Source organism: Panthera pardus, unplaced genomic scaffold, assembly GCF_024362965.1.
Source record: "Panthera pardus isolate Hobbes unplaced genomic scaffold, ASM2436296v1 HiC_scaffold_13, whole genome shotgun sequence".
NCBI classification, from domain to species: domain Eukaryota; kingdom Metazoa; phylum Chordata; class Mammalia; order Carnivora; family Felidae; genus Panthera; species Panthera pardus.
In genome coordinates, this window is record NW_026526688.1 from 3,934,591 (window position 1) to 3,956,551 (window position 21,961).

Sequence of the window (21,961 nt, forward strand, 5' to 3'; positions counted from 1 at the left end):
TCTGTGTCTCCTTCTCTCCCTCTTCCCCTCCTTTGCTTGTGCTCTGTGTCTGTCTGTCTCTCTCTCAAAAATAAACATTAAAAAAATTAAAAGTGGAACCCAAGTTTGGGACGGACTGAAAATATTTGCACATACCCTCAAAAAATAATTTATTTTCTCTGATTACCAGGCGCGAGCAGGGAGTGCTTTTGGATGCTGCAAGACCCGAGAGAGAAGGGCAATTCCATTTGTAAGGCACCAGCATCCCAGTGAGGATGTGTCACCTTTCTGTGACTCTGACTGACAACCTAGACTGCTCAGAAACGGGACTAAAAATAGGTTGCTCAAGATGATTCCTATTTAGTAAAGACATTAGGATAAATTATAGCTCAAGGAGAGAAAGCCAAAACTTAATTATATAGAGATGTGTAGGTGAATGAAAATATCCCAGTGTTTATCAAAAACAAAAGTAACACACGATTATGTCATTTAAACATAAAGAATTCCTGGCTTTGTGAGTCTGTTATTAAAATGTGCAATTAACCAATTAACATATCATTAGTATCTATTTAAGCTCTGCACTGATAACACTGCATTCGTGTTTCAAAGATAACTTGACATTTCTGGTCTAATGATCTTTGCCTTTCATTACACGTATGAAAAAAAAATGAGAAAACACCCCTCCGCTACCCACGGTGTCGAATTACTCTAAAGGGCTTGGTGATATTCTCAGCTCAATCTCTTTCTATTACTTTTCTTTTTCTCAAGTACAAAATTGAATATTTTGCCGGCGTGCTGTATAAATTGCTTAAGTTTCTGTTGATTACTGAAGGAAAATTACTATGGCATGGAAATGTGGCTCTATCAGTGTCCTGGCTTTTTCATGAAATTTTCCAGTGCAGATTGTTGCAAGAGAAAATTGAAAGGTGTGAGTAAGTTGCAAGCCTTCCCACGGGTACTGTGTCCTATCCGAGGAGATGGGAGGTTGCCTCAGTGCATGGCAAGGCGGGGAGAGGAAGCTCCTGGGCTCTGTGGACAGGCCGCCTGGGCTACGATGTCCCCAGTCCTCTAGCACGTGGTAGCTGGGGTCTGGTTGTAAGAGGAAGTCATGTTTTGTCCTGGGCGGTTTTAGTTACCCGTGGTTAACCAAGGTCTGGAAGCAGGCTGTCCTTGTTGTGACCAGCATCAGAAAGTCAGCAGAAGCCTAGCGCTACATCATGTGCCCACGTCACTGGTGCCGCCTCGTCTCATCGTGGAGAACTTTCATCATTTCCCACCATCACCAGAAGGGTAAGGACAGGACAGTAAGGTATTTTGAGAGAGAGAAAGACTACATCTGCATAGATTTTAGTACAGCATGTTGTCATAATTGTTGTATTTTATTGTTGTTACTCTTACTGTGTCTGACTTATACATTACACTTAATCATAAGCACGTATGCATGGGACAAGACAGTATATATAGGGTTTGGTAATATGTGTGGATTTAGGCACGGACTGGGGTCTTTGAACCTATCTCTTACAGATAAGAGCCTGCTCGTGGACTATTAATCTGCTGCCAGGTTAAGTTGTTTCTAGAAGTTAGATTAAGTAGACCAGATAACTGTCCGGTATGTTTTGTCGGGAGTTAAGAAGCTAAAGCAACTAACGTTTTGCTACGTAATTAACCTCCTCTAACCAAGTTTCAATTTCTCCATGTCTAAAACGGAGACAGTAACATCACCTGTCTCATTGGATTGTTCGGAAGGTTAAGTGCTCAAAGGATTGCTTGAAACACATGAGGCTGAATGAAGTGTAGTTCACTCTTGTCACTGCCGTTAGCGCTATTTAAGGAGCTCTATAAACATTTACATTTCTGTGTTGGGCATGTGTGCTATGATTTGAATACGGAACACCACAGCCCTGTCTTGGTTCCCTGGGAGAGGTCAGTTATGGAGGCTTCCAATTGGTCACGTGGGAGCATGGCTGTCTTTGGATATTTAAGAGCTTCATTCAATGTGTTGGTGTTACCTGCTCTCAAGGACATATAATGGTTAGCATTTTCATTTTCAAACATCGCTACAGAGAAGCTATTACTAAGAAATGAAGGAGTGATATATCAGAGAGGATAAAAACTGAGCCCTATAGCTAACAGTTAAAACAACTTTTATTTACTCTGGGATCTAGGGGTGGGGGTGGAAACCCAAAGCAGTCTGTTTAGACAAGTAAGGCCAAGTCTTCCTATGTCATTGATTATAGTAGGTGGAACTGTGCTTTTTTAATGCCTTCATAAATAAGTATTAAAACTGAAGGGACATTGGAGACTGCCAAACCAACTGATTATTTTTTTCCAATTCAAATTCATATCTTTTGAAACAATTTCTGTGTAACAACACTGTTGGATGCCTCCCCCAGCCTGCCTGAGCAAAAGTCCTGCCCAGAATCTAAGAATGGGGAAAGAGTGAGCATTTCTGGAGCATATCTCTGGGTGCTTGCTGGAAACCTGGCCACCTGCAAGGAGTGTTGAGTCTGTCCCAGAAGAGCAGTCCAGGAAACCGAGGCATGGTGAGGTTTCTGTCATAAAGGAAGTTTAACAGGTATGAGTGATAATCCTAACATAGTGAAAGAGGCCACCCACAAATGTTGGGTAGAGAGGATTCAAACAGCCCAAATGAATGAGATTTTTTAAAAAAAAAATGAAAACAGGGAAAGAAACACTGTGGTACAATGACAGATACTCCACTGTCCTCCATCACACTCCACCCCAAGACAATTGCCTGTCTAAAGACATCACTTTGATTTGAGAGAATGATTCAGATAGGTTCATGTGCTTCTTACAAACAAGACGTTATTCCTATTGCAGAAGGAAGTATGTTTCATGACTCAGAAATCCCTCACAGATTTTTGGGAAGCCGGGGTGGAGGCCAAACCAAGGGAGGGAGCCGGATACCATGGCTCTACTCGTAAATGCTGCTGCTTTTTGGAATGGTGGGGTGTTCTGGGGGGACTGTGGCTTTTTCCCTCCTGCTGTTGGTGTCCTAGAGGAAATGGTAATTGCTTCCCTTAAGTTGATGTGCTCTGGGAAAAATTGTGTCTTCTGGAGGAAATTGCCCTTAGGATGATGGTGTTCTAAGGGAAATGGTATTTCTTCCCTTGTGATGATGGTGTCTCAGAGAAACATGTCTCTCTATGATAATGGCATTCTGTGGGCAGATGTGGCTCCTTCCCCTGAGATGTTGGCATCCTAGGGAAAATGGTAGCCATCCTAGCCCTTTTCCTTTCATCATGAGCACCATGCTGTCTCCATAATCCACATTTCTCTAGGGCTCTCACCTGGGCGGGTGGGTAACTGCAATCCATGGTGAACATGAGCCAGGCCTTGGAGGCCAGGAGAAGGGGCCTGTGAGGAAAATGGTACCTGGGCACACGGGTGGGGAAGCACTCTCCTCTGGGCTACTAACCTGAGACTCTGAAGTGGTCACCTTCACTAACCCATGGCATTTTTCATAATCACATACCGGGAAAGTAAATCCGCTCTTTTTTTTTTTTTTTTTTTTTTTAAACTGATGTTCTTAATTGTAAGATATGAAGACATGTGACCAAACATATTTTGTTTCCTGACTGTTAATGATATTCAAAGGTACATTTAATGGTGAATTGCAGTAAATATTTTATAGAAATGATGGTATATATTTCCCTTTCTAATCGTATTCCTTTTTATTTACATTAGGAAGAGTGTATATATTTTCTTTTAAAGTGACTTTTATGGCCCTGGACTTTTGTTTGTTGGGGATTTTTGATTACTGATCCAATTTCTTCACTGGTTATTGGCCTGTTCAAGTTTTGTATTTCTTCCTGTTTCAGTTCAGGTAATTTATACATTTCTTGAATTTATACATTTCTTTCAGATTGCCCAATTTGTTGGCATATAATTTTTCATAAGATTTTCTTATAATTGTGTTTCTGTGGTATTTTTGTAAATGACATATCTGATAAAAGATTAGTATCCAAAACATATAAAGAACTTATCAAACTCAACATCCCCAAATCAAATAATCTAGTTAAGAAGTGCACAAAAGATATGAATAGACTTTTTTTTCCCAAAGAGTACCTACAGACAGCCAACAGACTCATGAAAAGATGCTCAATATCACTTATCAGGGAAATACAAATCAAAACCACATTGAATTTTTTTTAATGTTTACTTATTAGAGACAGCGTGCATGTGAGACCATGAGCAGGGGGAGGGGCAGAGAGAGAGGGAGACACAGAATCTGAAGCAGGCTCCAGGCTCTGAGCTGTGGGCACAGAGCCTGAAGCAGGATGCTCAACCAACTGAGCCACCCAGGTGCCCCTCAAAACCACATTGAGATACCACCTCACACTTGTCAGAATGGGTAAAATGGAGAGCACAGGAAACAACAGGTGGAAAGGTGAATCCCTACGTACCATTGGCAGGAATGCAAACTGGTGCAGCCACTGTGGAAAACAGTGTGGAGGCTCCTCATAAATTTAAAAATAGAGCTACCCTATGACTCAGCAATTGCACTACTAGGTATTTACCCAAAGGTTACAAAAATGCTGATTCAGAGGGGTATGTACATCCCAATGTTTATAGCAGCCCTATCAACAATAGCCAAATTATTGAAACAGCCCAAATGTCTATCGACTGATAAATGGATAAAGAAGATGTATGTACACACACACACACACACACACACACACACACACACACACACACACACAATGGAATATTACTCAGCCATCAAAAAGAATGAAATCTTGCCATTTGTTATGACTTGCATGGAGCTAGAATGTACTATGCTAAGCAAAATAAATCAGTCAGACAAATACCATATGATTTCACTCATATGTGGAATTTAAGAAATAGATGAGTACAGAGGGGAGAAGAGGCAAGCCAGAAGACAAACTCTTAACTATGGAGAACAAACTGATGGTTACCAGAAGGGAGGTGATGGGGTGATGGTAAAATTGATGATGGGATTAAGCAGTGCACTTGTGATGAGCACCGGGTGTTGAATGGAAGTGTTGAATCACTAAATTGTACACTTGAAACTAATATTACCCTGTATGTGAACTAACTGGAATTTAAATAAAAACTTGAAGCTAATAAAAGAAAATGTGACTTTTATGAAAAAATATGCACCAAAGTGAGCAATTGGACCTTTGGCTGCATTAATGCTCATCTAATTCACAGGCAAGTAGTGTATAATGGCTTTCTAACCACTGAAATTAATAAAGCTATCAAATCCATAGTTCCATAGTCTATTATAGTCACATAGATTTGGGAAAAGGAATACTTTTCTGGGCAAAAAGTACTTCTCAATGAATGTCCTCCTTTTTGACTATCAGTGGCCAGTTAATTCACATTGCCTATTTTTAATACTGCTTTTATGATGCATTAGAATTTCAACCGGGCTCAGAATGCAAAATAACTTTTTTAGCACCTCGCACCTATCACTTAAATGTTTTGAACTGATATTTAAGACAGTGGGAGGATGGAAATGTCTGTGTATTCTTCCTTTCTCTTCATTCCCACCGGGATGGCTCAGGCCCAGCTTCCTAACTGGTGACCATGTTTCTTCTGTGGCCTACTTTGGTCTATCCTCAGTATAGCAAAAAGAGGGTTTTTTTTTTTTTTTTTTGAATGGAAATTGGATAGGGGCCCCTGGGTGGCTCAGTTGGTTGAGTGTCCGACTGGCTCAGGTCATGATCTCGCGGTCTGTGAGTTTGAGCCCTGCGTCGGGCTCTGTGCTGATGGCTCAGAGACTGGAGCCTGTTTCCGATTCTGTGTCTTCCTCTTTCTCTCTCCCCGCCCCCGCTCATGCTCTCTCTCTTCTCAAAAATAAATAAATGTTAAAAAAAAAAAAAGGAATGGAAATTGGATTATGTGTCACCCCTGATCAAAACTCACTTAGGACTTCCATTCTCAAGTTGAATGGAGTCCAAGGTCCTTCTCTGAACAAAGTTGGAAGTGATTTCATACTGGCCTCTCTCTGACCTCATCTCGTCCCGGGCTTACATTCTCTCAATGCACTGCAGCCACTCCAGGGCTCCCACACTCCCATCTCCTGGCCAGCCTGTCTTGTGCACTCCATGCCTTGTCATGGTCCCAACTCTGAAGCCGTTCCTCAGGGTTTACCTCCTCTCCCCTGAGTGTTGTCCTTGACACCCCTCTCTGTTAGCCAGTTCTTCACTCTTCAGCTGAGTTCTTATGATCTGATGTTCAGTCTTTAATTCTTGCCCATTCAAATATTTGCTTAGTATCCATATCCCCCCCTGAACCTTGGGAACTGTCTGCTGTACTCAGTGGAAGTCCCTGGATTCACGGTACACTGAGCACTTAGGACAGGAATGGGTACATAGCAGGCACGGAACACTTCGTGCTGAAAAAATACATGATTTCACGTTGCTTTAGGCATGACCGGATCCAAGTGTTTAGAATCTGTGAGGAGGCCACATGTTGAAATGACCATGACATTGCCATAGAGATGGGTTCCAATGCTGCTTTCACCATTTTCTTAATTGAAAATATTTTCTTCACTTTTCCAGACTTTATTTTTCTCATTACAGAAAGAAATGATAAAAACTTCACCTAGAAGAATACCATCCATCTATCTATCTATCTATCTATCTATCTACCTACCTACCTACCTATCTATGTATATATATTTTCTATTTTCAAGACTGTAGTAGGCCATTCCAAAATTCCTCTTTTTCTTGGTCACCTCAAATGATTCCTTTGAAAGACTCCATCATATAAGAGCCAGTGTGGATTCTCAGAAGTGTACTTCACTTGATAGAGAAATGAACATTTCTTTCGATGTAGCAAAGGGAACAAAGCTTTAAACTTTCAAGCATTTGGATTGCCCTCTTGGGGTGTCTTTTAATTATAATAAATTAAAGAAAATCTTCAAGCGCTGGATTATTGAGTTTTGAAGTGTCATGGTACAGGTAGCAAAATAATAAACTCATGATTGCTTTACTACTAAGGGCTTAAGATTGTATAAATAGTTGGTGACTATCTCATGCAGGAAGTCTGTTTTCACTCGTTAAGCAGGTAGCAAACTTGTTATGCTGAAATATTCCCCATGAGCCTAGTGAGTGACCTCATATCAGCTTCATCAAGTAGATGCTTGAATGTAGGCTATCAATTTTAATAGAGAAAACATATTTAAATATGAAATTTTTTTGAAAATGCAACATAAGTTCTTTAAATGTCTACAGAAACACACACACACACACAATGGAAATTATCATAAAAGATGGAACCAGTATTTTATTTATTTTTAGTTTATTCATTTTTTGATAAGAGTATAAGTGGGGGAGGGGCAGAGAGAGAGGGAGACACAGAATCCAAAGCAGGCTCCAGGCTCTGAACTGAGAGCACAGAGTCCATTGTGGGGCTCGAACTCACGGACTGTGAGATCATGACCTGACCTGAAGTCGGACCCTCAACCGAATGAGGCACCCAGGTGCCCCAAGATGGAACCAGTATTTTTAAAGTGGAAAGGCATAGTAGAAATCTTACGTAGATTTCCCAAGCTTATTTTACACATCCATAATGTATATCTTTAAGGATTTACAAACCAATGTGGGATTAACACAAGTTACCTTTAATGCCTTTCTTAATTACCAGTATATTTTTGACATTTGCGGGCTTTAAGGACAGTTTCCTTTTGTCTTGTTTTATACAGCCTATTGAGATATAATTTATATACCTTACATTTCCTGCTTAAAATATGTAAATCACTATGCTTTAATGTATTTACAGCATTGCATATCCAACACCATAATCTTATTATTATTAGATTTATTTATCACCTTTTCAAAAATAGTCATCCTAACGAGCATGAGGTGAAATCATGTTGTGGTTTGATTTGTATTTCTTGATGATTAGGGATTTTGAGCATCTTTCCATGAGCCCGTTAGCCATCGTATATCTTTTTTTTTTTGTTTGTTTGAAAAATGACCATTTGGATCCTCTGCTCATCTTTTAAATTGGATTCTACCCTCCCTCCCTTTTTCTTTCTTTGCTATTGAGTTGTATGGGTTCTTTATATATTTTGGATATTAATATGATTTGCAAATATCTTCTTCCATTTCATAGGTTGTCTATTCATTTTGTCGAAGGTTTCCTTTGTTGTGCAGCACCTTCTAAATTTTATGTGGTCCCACTTGTTTTTTATTTTGTTACCTTTGCTATTAGAGTAAAATCCAAAAATCTATTGTTATGACTGATGTCACAGAGCTTATGGCCTATTTTTCTCTAGGAGTCTTACGGTTTCAGTCTCACATTCAAGTCTTAAATCAATTCGAGTCACTCTTTGTGTATGGTGTAAGACAGTGGTCCAAATTTTTTTTTTTTTTTTTTTTTTTTTTTTTTTTTTTTTTGGCATGTGGCTGTCCTGTTTATCCAACACATTTCTTGAAGAGACAGCACTTTGCCTACTATATATTCTTGGCTCCTTTGTTGTAATTGACCATAAATGTATGGGCTTATTTCTGGGTTCTGTATTCCATTTCATTGATCTATATGTATTTTTATGCCAATACAATTTGTTTCAATTACTATAGCTATAGCTTACTTCTAGCATACCTCTCACTTTTTTCTTTGCTAAGATTGATTTGGTTATTTGAGATCTCTTGTGGCTCCATACAAATTTTAGTATTCTTTTTTCTACTCCGTGAGAAACACACCATCAGAAATTTTAGAGAGATTGCATTGAAACTGTAAATTGCTTTGGAAAATATGGACATTTTAACAGTATTAATTCTTAAACATCAAGCATGGAGTATTTTTCCATTTATGTCTTTTTCAGTTTCTTTCGTCAGTGTTGTCTGGTTTTCAGAACACAGGCGTATCATCTCCTTGGTTAAATTTATTAAGTATTATTTTTGATACAGTTGTAAATGAGATTGCTTTTTCCCTTATAGTTCATTATTGTATAGAAAAGATAGATTTTTGCACATTGATACTGTATCTTGAAATTTCACTGGATTTATTAGTTCTACCAGTTTTTTTTGCTGGAGTTTTTAGGGGTTTTAATATATAATATATCCTCTGCAAATAAAGAAAATATTATTTCTACCTTTCCAATTTGCATGACTTTTATTTCATTTTCTTGAGTAATTGTGACTAGGACTTAGGTCGACAGTGGACATCTTTCTTTGGTTCCTAATCTTAAAGGAAAAGCTTTCAACTTTTACCATTGAGTATGATATTAGCTGAGGACTTGTTATAAATGGCCTTTATTATGTGGGCGCATTCCGTCTCTACCAACTTTGTTGAGCATTAATATCATAAGAGGATGTTAAATTTTATCAAATGTTTATCAGTATCCATTTAGATGATCATATAATTTTCATCCATTATTTCGTTAATGTATTATATAACATGTTGATTTGTAAATGGTGAACCATTCTCGTGTCCCTGAAGTAAAACCTGTATGATCATGGTTTACAAGCCTTTTAATGTATTGTTCAATTTTGTTGAATACTTTTGCATTTCTGTTCATCACAGAAATTGGCCTATGTTATGTTTGTTTCTTTGTTTGTTTGTTTTTTCTTCCTCATCTTGTCCTTTTCCACCCGGATAATCCTGACCTTGTAACATGAGTTGACAAGCATTTTCTATTCTATTCTTGGGAGATTGTGTGAAGGATCAATACTATTTCTGATCTGAATGTTTGGTAAACACCAGTGAATGTTTGGTAAACACCAGTGAAGTAGTTTGGTCATGAATTTTTGTTTTTTGTGAAGTTTGGATTACTGATTCAATCTCCTTACTAGTAAGCACTGTATTTTAATTTCTATTTCCTCTTGATTCAGTATTGGAAGGTTGTGTGTTTCGAGAGCTTTATCCATTTTCTCCTAGGATGTCCAATTTCTTAGCATAAAATTGATTGGTGTAGTCATTTATGACCCTTTGTATTTCTGTGGTAGAAATTATAAAATATCTTCTTCCATTTCTGATTTTGAGACATATATATATATATACACACACAAATGTAGATATATACCATTTCTATACGATATATATACACACACACAAACACTCTACTCTTTCTATATACACACAGTATACATATGTGTATATATATGTATATGTATATATGTATACTGCATGTGAGTATATATGTATGTATATGTATACGTATGTATATGTATACATATACATATGTATATATATGTGTATATATGGGGGGGAGAGAGGGAGGGAGGAAGGGGTGGGGAGAATTTTGGTGAATCTAGCTTAAAGTTAGTAAATTTTGTTTCTCATTCCAAGAACCAGCTTTTGGTTCCATTGATGTTTTCTATTACCTTTTTAGTTTTTATTTCATCTATTTTTGCTCTAATCTTTATTTCCTTTTTTGTGCCAGCTCTGGGATTCAGTTCTTTTTCTAGTTCTCTGAGGTGCAGAGTTATGTTGTTGGAAATTTTTCTCGTTTCTTGAGGTAGGCATTTATTACTACGAATCTCTCCTTCTTAGACCTGCTTTTGCTCCATCTTAAAAGCTTTGGCATGCTACTTTTACATTTTTCTTTGTCTCAAGGTATTTTTTAATTTCTTTTTTGTCAGTTGTGCATTGTTGCATCTACACATCTGTGAATTTTCTAGTTTTCTACTTGTAATTGATTCCAAGTTTAATGCCATAATGTTCAGAAAATGTTGTGTGATTTTCATCTTTTTAAATTTTTTAAGACTTGCTTTGTGGCCTAATATATTATCTGTCCTGGAGAACATTCCATGTGCCCCTGAGAAGAATATGTATTCTCTTTCTTGGATCAAATGTGTGTGTGTGTGTGTGTGTGTGTGTGTGTGTGTGTGTGTGTGTGTGTGTGTGTGTGTGTCCCCGTCCATCTGACCTAACGTGTTATTTAAAGTAGATATGCATCTACTATAGGAATTTTCTGGGTGGTTACCATGAGGTTTACCCATAACAACCTATATTTAACAGTATATTTTTGTTGATTACAACTTAATTTATGCATTCTATAGCTCTAAATTTTTCCCCAACAACTTTTTTTATGTTTATGTAACATTTTAGATATTTTGATCTTGACTATCTTTTAACTGATCATCATGGTTACCTTTACTACTTTTGTCTTCTAACTTTCTTACTAGCTTTACAAGTAAACTAGCTTTACTATTACTATATATTTATATAGTAATTAATATACTACATTACTATGGTACCATTACTATGTATTTACCATTTCCAGTGAGATTTATACTATCATATGTTTTCTTGTTATTAGTTAGTACCCTTTCTTTTTAGCTTCAAGAAGTCCCTTTAATATTTCTTGTAAGGTAGGTTTATTGTTGATGAACTTCTTTAGCTTAGACTGTGTGGAAACTATCTCTCCTTCATTTCTGAATGATAAAAGTTTCTGCTGAAAACTCTCTTGATAATCTTACAGGGGTTGCCTTGTATATAACAAGTTGTTTTACTTTGGTTACTTTTTGGATTCTTTTTACCTTTTGATGTTTTAATTATAAGGTGTTTTGGTTTGTGTCTCCTTGTGTTTATCTTTTGTGGAAATTTCTGGGTATCCTGGATCTGGATGTTAGGTTCTTTCTCCAGGTTAAGGAAGTTTCCAGCCATTATTTTTTCAAATAAGTTTTCTGCCACCTCCTCTCTTCTCCTGACGGTACCCCTAAAATGAGAATGTTAACCTGCTTGATATTGTCCCACAAGTCTGTTAAGCTATCATTTCTTGGATTTTGAGTTCCTCTGCCTTCAAGTTCACTGACCTTTTTTCCTTTTTCATCTAGTCTGTTGTTGAATCCCTCTCAGGAAGTTTTTTTTCAGTTCATGGGTAGTATTTTTCAGCTCTGTGACTTCTGCTTGGTACTTTCTCATTCTATATTTCTTTGTTGAGGTTCTCACTGTGTTTGTTCATTCTTCTCCCAAGTTCAGTTAACATTCTTATGACCATAACCTTGAACTCTTTACCAGGCAAGTTAGTCATCTCTGTTTCTTTAAGGATTTTTTTCTAGTTCTTTGATTTGGAACACATTCTTCTGTTTCTTCATTTTGTTTGACTCTCTGTGTTGATTTCTATGTATTAGATAAAACAGCCCCCTCTCCCATTCTGAACTTAGTATAGAAATGAACATTATCATTTAACTCTGTTCAATTCTTGTCTTTCAAACCTTCCATATCTTTCAAGCAGCCTATTTTATTTTTAAAAGATACCAGTCATTTAGGGTGTGCCATGACCTGCCAGTGTCCCAGCACAAGGAGAATTTCCTTCAGCACCTAGATTCAAGTTGATTAGAAGCCAGAATCATAGGTAACTGTTTTTAAATTATAAAAATATATACAGTTTTGTGGGACTGCAAGCCTAAGTCCTGATGGCCATCATATCAGGTGACTGGGATGTGCTCCCTAAGCCATAGTCCTAAATTCAGGGCTACAGATCAGTGTATAAACTCCTGGAGATAGCAGCAAGCTATAACAAGGCAAAAGGAGAGTGCTAAGATGGCATCCCTTGGCTTCTGTTTCCTGAGAGCACCTCTGTAGCCTCTAGATGTGTGCCATACTTGAAACATTCCCTTCAGGCCAAACTCCTGCTCAGGTAAATAGGTATCTTTCTCAGAAAAAAACTAGGGGTATTTTTTTAGGCTGTTATCTCTATAGAGCCTTGGCTGTGGTAATCTGCCACAAACTGTGTCTTCAACTGTTACAGTCCTACGGGACTCAGGAATACAATCCCTTGGCCTCCAAAGCCAGACAATCAAGGGGTGACCCTAAGCTGCATCCACAAAAACTGGGGCTACAGATGTAAACATGAGGCAACATATATCTATAGAACCTCCCTTTTAGAAGATACTGGTGTTTGGGAGCATAGCAAAAGGGGGTGTGAAGATGGCTCCCACTGAGGAAAACAAAAGGTGCCTACTGGCTTTAGTAAAGTCTAGGGAGAGCACAAAGCAAAAATGGTGCTTGTCAGTGCCTCAATCTCTGGAGAATATCCCGACAGGCCTGACCCCTCAACCTGACACTTTAAGATTAGCAAATGAAGTTCTGACATGTAATGCATGTTCTTTTCAAATGGATCCTTCTGCCCTGGGCCCTGCAGTGAGTGAGTCCAGGCCTGAGCCCGTGAGGAGGAATTTCTGCAGTGTGCTAACAACACTTTGGGTCTTGTTGATGAGAGCCCCATTGGTTTTCAAGGCCAGACGTTATGGGTGCTCATTGTTCAGGTGCAGATCTTCAATGTGGGCATGCCTGATGTAGGGTTTGAACATTTTTGCTCCTCAGAAGCTCCATGTTTGGGGGTTGCCCCCTATGGTGGGTCACTGTAATGGGGTGAAGTTTATGGAAAGATGGTGTCTCAGCCTCTGCTACCATTTTGATGTGGCTCTTTTATCATTTGCCAATGTAAAGCAGTTGTCCTGCTAGTTTTCAGAGAAAACCTATAGCTGTGGATTTGGTATGTCCATGGTAGATGGGCGTTCAGGATCTTCCTATGTCACCACTTTGAACTGCCTCCTAATATAATTTCTGATGACATTAAAGTCTCAATTTTCCCAGTATATCTTCTTGTTCCAATCAAGTACCATTATGTTGTAATCAATATGTTTGTTGAAAGCCCTGCTCCTCTTTGCTGGATATTTATATTCAGCCACACATTCTGTGCTCTTTTCACATAGCAACAACCCACACACAATATATCTCATTAGAGCTTCAAGTAACACAACATTAGCCACAAGTACTTTTATTCAGTTCAATAAGAGAATCGAGATTCAAAAGTCAAGTGGAAACACTGCAGATATTGAATTTTGGAGCGTTACATGTACAGCCGAGATATTTTTTTCCATCCTCAGTAATGAAACTTGGGATACAGAAAGGTTATACAAATATCCTCAATTTACATAGCATGTGGGCAACTTAGATTGCATTCAAATCTATGGTATTCCAAACCTAGTGTCCTGTCCATTCAGGTTAGAGATTTGCTGTATAAGTTCTAGAAGTCAGTGAATTTGATCATTTGATTTCAGCAATGAGCAGAGTTTTTGTACACTTTCTTGTTAAGAGAATGCCTAGAATATTAGACATGCAGAACCGGAAGCACCTTTAATTTTCAGATAAAGAAGTAAAATTCACCCAAAATACATATCTGGTTTTTGCTATGCTACAAGTACAAGCCGGCCAAGCAGCCAGGGGATTTTTTAAAATGTACCAATGGGAAACTGACTTATTCAATTTCAAAGCATAAGGTTTTATTAATCACGTATTTTAGAACCTCCATTTCACATTACACCAATGTTTCACTTTCTCAAATCTTAAAATAGTAAAATGAGTTGGTGATAGGTAAGTTATGTGTCACGCATTCCTATTTTTTTATGGTTTAAAATGAATACATTATGAAACCTTTTATTAAAGTATTAAAGAATACTGTTAAGCAGTATGTAGCAAATTGAGGGTGATAAAAATGTTTGAAAGGTTTTTTTTCATATCTTAATTATTAATGCATATCATACATAGGTTATTAATTTTTTCAAAGCTAGAAGAAGAGTATCACATTTATGTTGTTTCTTTATTATTCTCCCATACATGTTGAATAAGTGAATCTACTGAAGAATTTTCTGTATATAAGGTAATATGTTTAGGTTAATTATTTGCATTTTTTTTCATTTGCACATATAAATTCATTTCTCTTGAAACAAAAGAAAATTGGGGAGGAGTAGGGAAAGACAGTGTTTTGCTCAGTTTGAATCAACTGTCCATTGTGTATAAACAAAGGTCCTAGAATTAGATAAGCAGTTTAAAAAAAAAATAATTTCTAGGGGCACCTGGGTGGCTCAGTTAAGTGTCTGACTTTGGCTCAGGTCACCGTCTCACAGTTCATGAGTTTGAGCCCCACGTTGGGCTCTGTGCTGACAGTTTGGAGACTGCTTCTGAGTCTATGCCTCCCTCATTCTCTGCCCCTCCCCCACTCATGCATGTTCTCTCTCTCTCTCAAAAATAAAAATTAAAAAAACCCCTATATTTTATACATCACGATATATAGTGTTTTTCTTTGTGTATATAGTAACAGTTATATTTTCTGTATATATATATATACCATATATATATGTTGTAATATATATATACCATATATATATATATATATACCATATATATATATATATATACCATATATATATGTTGTAATATATATATACCATATGTATATATATACCATATATACACACACACACACGTGTGTGTACATTTATCTGTGTATATGCTCATTTATACATTACATATATATATTCATATGAATCCTGGTTTCATGGGATCAGGAAGTTATTATTTCACTTTTACCTTCTATTGTCATCAGTTTTTAAATCCCTAGAAAATATGTATAAATGACCCTTGCTGTGTTTCCTTCCTAACCTTCAAACTGCAATATATCCACAACGGAGGGGATCCAGTGGAGTCTGAAATCAAAATAAATATATAAATTAAGTTCCAGTCCTACCTGACACCACATGCAAAAAATATTATTTACACATATACTAGACCTTGTGTAAATGATAATATTTAAAAACTTCTCAAAGATACTGGAGAAGAACTTCACAGTCATGGGGCAGACTAAGTTGTGTTATGGAAGATAAAACACTATGAAAGGAAATAAAACTGATAAATTATATATCGTCAAAATATTCCATAAAGGAAAAAGCTATGGCTTAAAAGAAAATATTCAACATGGTTTTATGTAATAAAGGACTGCATCTGATATTTAAGTAATTCATATAAATCAGTAATAAAAACCACTAGAAAGTGAACAAGTGACTTGAGTAAAAGAGAACATCTAAGAATGACAAAAACACATGAAAATCTCTCAACATTAGTAATCATCAGGGAAATGCGAACTATAACTGTGAGATATTGCTGCATAATGCAAAAAGTAGCTAAATTATAAAGACCGACAACATCAAATGTCGGCAAGGCTGCGTAACAACTTGAACTATCCACGACAATCTGGGAGTGCAAAATGGTACAACCACTTGGGAAAACCCTTTGGCGGTTTTGCGTCACACTAAACATACTACCTTATAACCAAGGAATTCTACTTCTTGTTATTCCCCATGGGCAGTGATAACATATGTCCACACAACATCGTGTACAGGAATATAAATATAGCCTCTGTATTCAGATAGCCCCCAACTGCAACAACCCACGTGCTCATCAAGGGAAACATGGATGAGCAAATGTTAACATATTTAAACAAAAGAATACTACCCAACAGTAAGAAATCAGTTACTGAAACGCTCAACATTAATAAATCTTTAAGATACTATATTGAGAGACAGAAGCCAGACCTAAGGCATATATTTATTCCATTTATATGAAGATATAGACCAAATGAAGTTAATGCTTGATACTAGAAGTCACAAAAGTTGCCTAGGAAGGGAAGGGTTAGGGACTGAATGTAAAATGCAAATAAGGGACTTCCTGTGATATGGAAATGGTTTTTGCTTTCATCCTGGCTGGATTTGTGGGAGTGAATAATTTGTCAGAGATCATTGAATTAATTGTATAATTAAGATATGAGCATTTCACCATAAACATATTTTACCTCAATTTTAAAAATAATTTATGTATAGCAACTTTGGCTCTGAAACTGGAGAGAATTGCAATCCATGGACATTTTAGATTGAGTGGTCTTTGCATTTCAATTACCATATTTGACTGTATTTTATTAGCATATTTCAGTAACTATTTACTCCAATTTTATTTCAAATTGTCTCTTATTAAAGGGAAAAACCATCTTAATAAAAGACAAACTGCTCTACAACACATATTCATAACATTCAACATAATTCATGTTTATAGAATTTATAATGTTACCCATTTAATATTAGTTTAAATGAGCAAAATTTTTAGCTGTAGAAAATTATTTAATTATGAAATATGGACTTTTGTGGCAACGTGTATGGAACTGGAGAGTGTTATGCTAAGTGAAATAAGTCATGCAGAGAAGGACAGATTCCCTATGTTTTCACTCCTATGTGGATCCTGAGAAACTTAGCAGAAGACCATGGGGAGGGGAAGGAAAAAAAAATGGTTAGCAGGGGAGGGAGCCAAAACATAAGAGACTCCTAAAAACTGAGAACAAACTGAGGATTTATGGGGAGTGGGAGGGAGGGGTGGGTGGGTGATGGGTATTGATGAGGGCACCTGTTGGGATGAGCACTGGGTGTTGTATGGAAACCAATTTGACAATAAATTTCATACAAAAAATAAAAAGAAAATTATTTAATTATAGTTTACCTTCTTTGCATATGAACCAAAATCTTCATCTCTGACTTGTGAAAGGATGTCATAAGTATTCGGTTGAACCCTATAGAGTTGCCAAATCTGTGAGTCAGAATCAATATCCTGTTGCCAAATTCATAAAGTTCAAGCTAACTTGTTTTACTGGTACAGTGAAAGTAAATAGATACTTCAATATGTCAAGACTGTGATGATCAGAAAGTTTCAAGTCAGTTATAACCACCCATGACAAGGTTTCACTTCTTACAGAAGGTTGGGAAAGATGAGAATAGAGACTATGATAAATGGTAAGGAAGATCACTGGTTAATTGGCTTAAGACATCTGTGAAATACAAGGTGCATTGGGGAAGGATAACAGTAGCCTTCCTTGATAATTTCACCTCCAGAATTAAAGTTTTTTGACACGTTGTTCATCTCTGTAGGGATTGATTACCTCCGTTTGTGAGTGCACATCTCCACCTGGGGTTTTGCTAGCTTTCTATCCGAGTAGTAATACTTTTTTCTGTAAGATAAATAATTGAAATAATCACAGAATTTCTATTCATTTTGCAAATAGAAAAAGTGTTTACTATTATATGAAGATAAGGGAAATCAGCCAGTCAGTTGCAAGCCCTCTGAAGACAGGAGAGGTGTGTTGAATACTTAATCAATACCATACATATAATACGGTGTAATGCAGAGGGGCTGATGGAAATCTATCTGTTGATTCAGTGGCTTTAAATACTGATTCAGTACTTACTACATAGAACAGGTGACTTCGACAACTACGTGGGTGGAATTTTGTGATCAGGAATAATTTTTAGCGGACACGTACAGGCATACTTCATTTTACTGAGCTTTGCTGATTTTTTTTTTTTTTTTTTTTTTTTTTTACAAGTTGAAGGTTTTTGGCAACCTGACATTAAGCACGTCTATAGGTACTATTTTTCCAACAGCATATGCTCACTTTGTGTCTCTCACGTTTTGGTAATTCTCACAATATTTCAAACTTTTCTATTATATTTGTTATCGTGATCTGTAATCAGTGGTCTTTGATGTTACTGCTGTAATCATCTCGGGGCATGACGAACCGAGCCCCTGTAAGACTGGGAACTTAATTGATAAATATGTGTTCTGACTGCTCTTCCAACCAGCTGCCCCCCTCCCCATCTCTCTCCCTCTCCTTGGGCCTCCCTGTTCCCTGAGACACAACAATACTGAAATTAGGCCAGTTAATAACTCTACAGTGGCCTCTGTCCAAGTGACAGGAAAAGTCTCACATCTCCCTCTTTACATGAAAAGCTAAAAATGATGAAGCTTTGCGAGGAAGGCATGTCAAAAGCCATGGTAGGCCTCTCGCAACAGTTAAACTGTGCAAAGGAAAGATTCTTACAAAAATTAGACATGCTAAAATAATAAAGCCAAACAGCCTTAGTGCTGACACCGAGAAAGTGTGAGTGGTCTGGATAGAAGCTCAAAGGGTCACAACATTCTCTTAAGTCAAAGTCTAATCCAGGGCAAGGTCCTAACTCTCTTCAGTGCTATGAAGGTGGACAGAGGTAATGAAGCTATAGAAGAAGTGTTTCAAGCAAGAGAGGTTGGCTGATGAGGTTGAAAGAAGGAAACCATCTTTATAACATGAAAGTTCAAGGTGATGCAGAAGCTGCGGCAAGTTCTCCAGAAGATCTGGCGGAGATAATTCATGAAGCTGCCTACTCTAGACAACAGAGTTTCTTTTCTTTAACTGACTGAGCCACCCAGGCTCCTCAGCAACAGGTTTTCAACATAGGTGAGGCAGCCTTTCATTGCAAGAAGATGCCATCTAGAACTTTCCCCGCAAGAGAGAAGTCAATGCCTGGCTTCAGAGCTTCAAAGGAAGACTGATGCTCTTGTCAGGGGCTAACACAGCTGGTGACTTAAGTGGAAGCCGATGCCCATGTACCATTCTGAAAATCCTCGGGCCCTTCAGAATTATGCTACGTCTACTCTGCTGGCACTCTACAAAGAGAAAAACAAAGCTTGGATGACAGTGTATATGTCTACAATGTGGTTTACTGAATGTTGTAAACCCACTGTTGAGATCTACTTCTCAGAGAAAAAAAAGATTCAACATATTGTTGCTCACTGACAATGCACCTGGTCACCGAAGAGCTCTGATGGAGACACACATTGAGATTGTTGTTTTCATGCCTGCATACAGCATTTCATCTGCAGCCCACGGATGAAGGAGTGATTCTGATTTGCAAATCTTCTGACTTAAGAGCTGCAATTTGTGAGGATAGGGCCACAGATGGTGATTCTTATGATGGATTTTGGCAGAGTACATTGAAAAATTGGAAAGGATTCGCTATTCTAGATGCTGTAAGTACATTTTTTGATTCCTAGAAAGAGGTCAAAATATCAACATTCACAACAGGAGTTTGGAAGAAGTGGACTCCAACTCTCAGGGATGACTCTGAGGGATTCAAGACTTCATGCAGGAAGTCACAAAAGATGTGGTGGAAGGAGGCAGAGAACGAGAGTCAGAAGTGGACGAGTGGCTGCGTCTCATGATCAAACTTGAACAGATGAGGAGATGCTTCATGTGGATGGACAAAGAAGGTGGTTTCCTGAGATGGAATCTACTCCTGGGGAAGACGCTGTGAAGACTGTGGAAATGACAATGAAGGACTGAGCACATGACATAAACTGAGTGGAGAAAGCAGTGGCAGGGTTTGAGAGGATGGGCTCCAAAGTTGGACGAAGTTCCACTGTGGGTAAAATGCTATCAAACTGCCCCACGTGCTGCAGAGAAACCATATGTTAAAGAGTCAATCGATGTGGCAAACTTCACTATCTTCTGTAGAGAAACTGCTACAGCCATCCAAACTTTCAGCAAACACCACCCTGATCAGCCAGCAAGCCTTCCACCCGCATCAACACCAAGGCAAGAACTTCCACCCGCAAAAAGATGATTTTGTGAAAGCTCAGCTGATGGTTAGCATATGTTAGCAATAAAGTAATTTTTTTAAATTAAGGCATGCGTATTTTTACACCTAAAGCTATTGCACACTTACTAGACTACACTATAGTGTTATCATAACTTTTATATGCACTGGAAAACCTAAAAATTCATTTGACTCACCTCATTGCACTATATGCTTTATTGCTGTGGTTTGTAGCCAAATCTGATAGTGATAGATCTGAGGTATGCCTGTTCTCATTTCAGTTAACGATTTGACTAGGCACAATGTTTTTAAGTGGCTACAACCCAGGGAATGAAAGTAAGCAGTTGTGGTGTGATTTGATGTGAGGTCCAGGAGCAAACGGTCAAAGAATGCTTCTGACATTTTTGGTGCAAAAAAAGGGGGTTTCATTAAAGCATGGGGACCCCTGTGCAGAAAGAGCCAAACTGGGATTGTAAGGACCCATTGGTTATATACTTGAATTGGCATGGGGAGCAGAGATAAAGCAAGTTTCCAAGAAGATAGTCATATGTTAGGGAAGAATTACAGGGTCTTGGAGGCCTGGCTCTTGTCAAGCTGAGCGGTGTGTGTGTGTGTGTATTTTTTCTTTATAGCAAAGCCTTAATATTATGATGGTGGGGAGTTCCTGGAGAGATGTCATACTCTGCCTGTCTCAAGTATTTGTCAATGGGCTGCAAGTTATAAGGAGATTTAATTTCATCTACATTTCCTTTTGCCTTTGTTCTCCACATCAGTTGCAGGCTATGAACATCCCAGCTTCACAGGGTAGGGTTTTCCAGAGAAGAGAATCACTCCCCTTAAGACAATGCTTTTCAAGTGTTAATGTGCATACAATGTTCTGGTAGGGATAATGTGAAAAGAGCACTGCAGGTATATTAGGCATGATGTGGGCCTATGATTCTGCATTTTGAACAAGCTACTGGGTGATGCCGATGCAGCTCAAATGGGTCCGTGTTTGAGCAGCAAGACCTTGTACTATGTGTGGGATGAGCAGGGGTTGGGGAGGAGAAAAGAGAAGCCTTTACATATGGTGGCATTCATCCAGGTCTAAGGGGAGAATATCAGAATAACAACTTTTCCAAAGGGCAGAGTATTTGCAAAGTAGCCCATGACCATCACTCAGTCATTATTTATTGAGTGACTCCTGTATGCACACTCTGACATTTAGTGCCTGGGGAATAACAAAGGAGGCCAAAGTCATGGTCTCTGCCCTCGAGTTATAACTCTATTCCAGAGAGATAATTTGATAAAAATAAAAAACGGACAAGAACGCCAGTAAAATACAAACATATTAACCTGTCCTGTGTCATGAATCACAAATGGTTCACAAATGCTGAGAGATCACCAGAGCAATTGAGGTGATAACTCGGTGACATTTGTGAAGGTTTAATACAAGAGTTGCATTTTAAATAGTGGAGAAGGTCTGACAAGATTTGAAGAAGAGGGTGTCCTCTGTGAATGTCCAGACACAGAAGCAGAGGAATCCAATCAGAGAGGAGATGGGAGGAGGGGGCTGGCTTGACTGAGGTGTATCATGGTGGGTGTGACTGGAAGCAGAAGTATTGCAGAGACATCAGCAAAATTCTTGGAAGTTGATAAGTGAGAAATGTACTGGTCTCTGAACAGGTCAAAAAAAAAATGCATGATTTAAATGACCGTCACGAAGACTCAGATTGGATGGCATAGATTAGAAGAAAAAGTCTCAAAATAGAAAAGTAGCATGAGAGGCTGCTGTGGTCACTTGAGAAGGATGATGGCTGAGG

General features: G+C 38.0%; 1 protein-coding gene across 5 annotated transcripts in view; it reads right to left on the reverse strand.

Annotated features, from left to right (window-relative positions):
* The window catches only part of CSMD1 (CUB and Sushi multiple domains 1), a 2,004,702-nt gene that overhangs the window by 874,611 nt on the left and 1,108,130 nt on the right, over nucleotides 1-21,961 (reverse strand). The window lies entirely within an intron of this gene.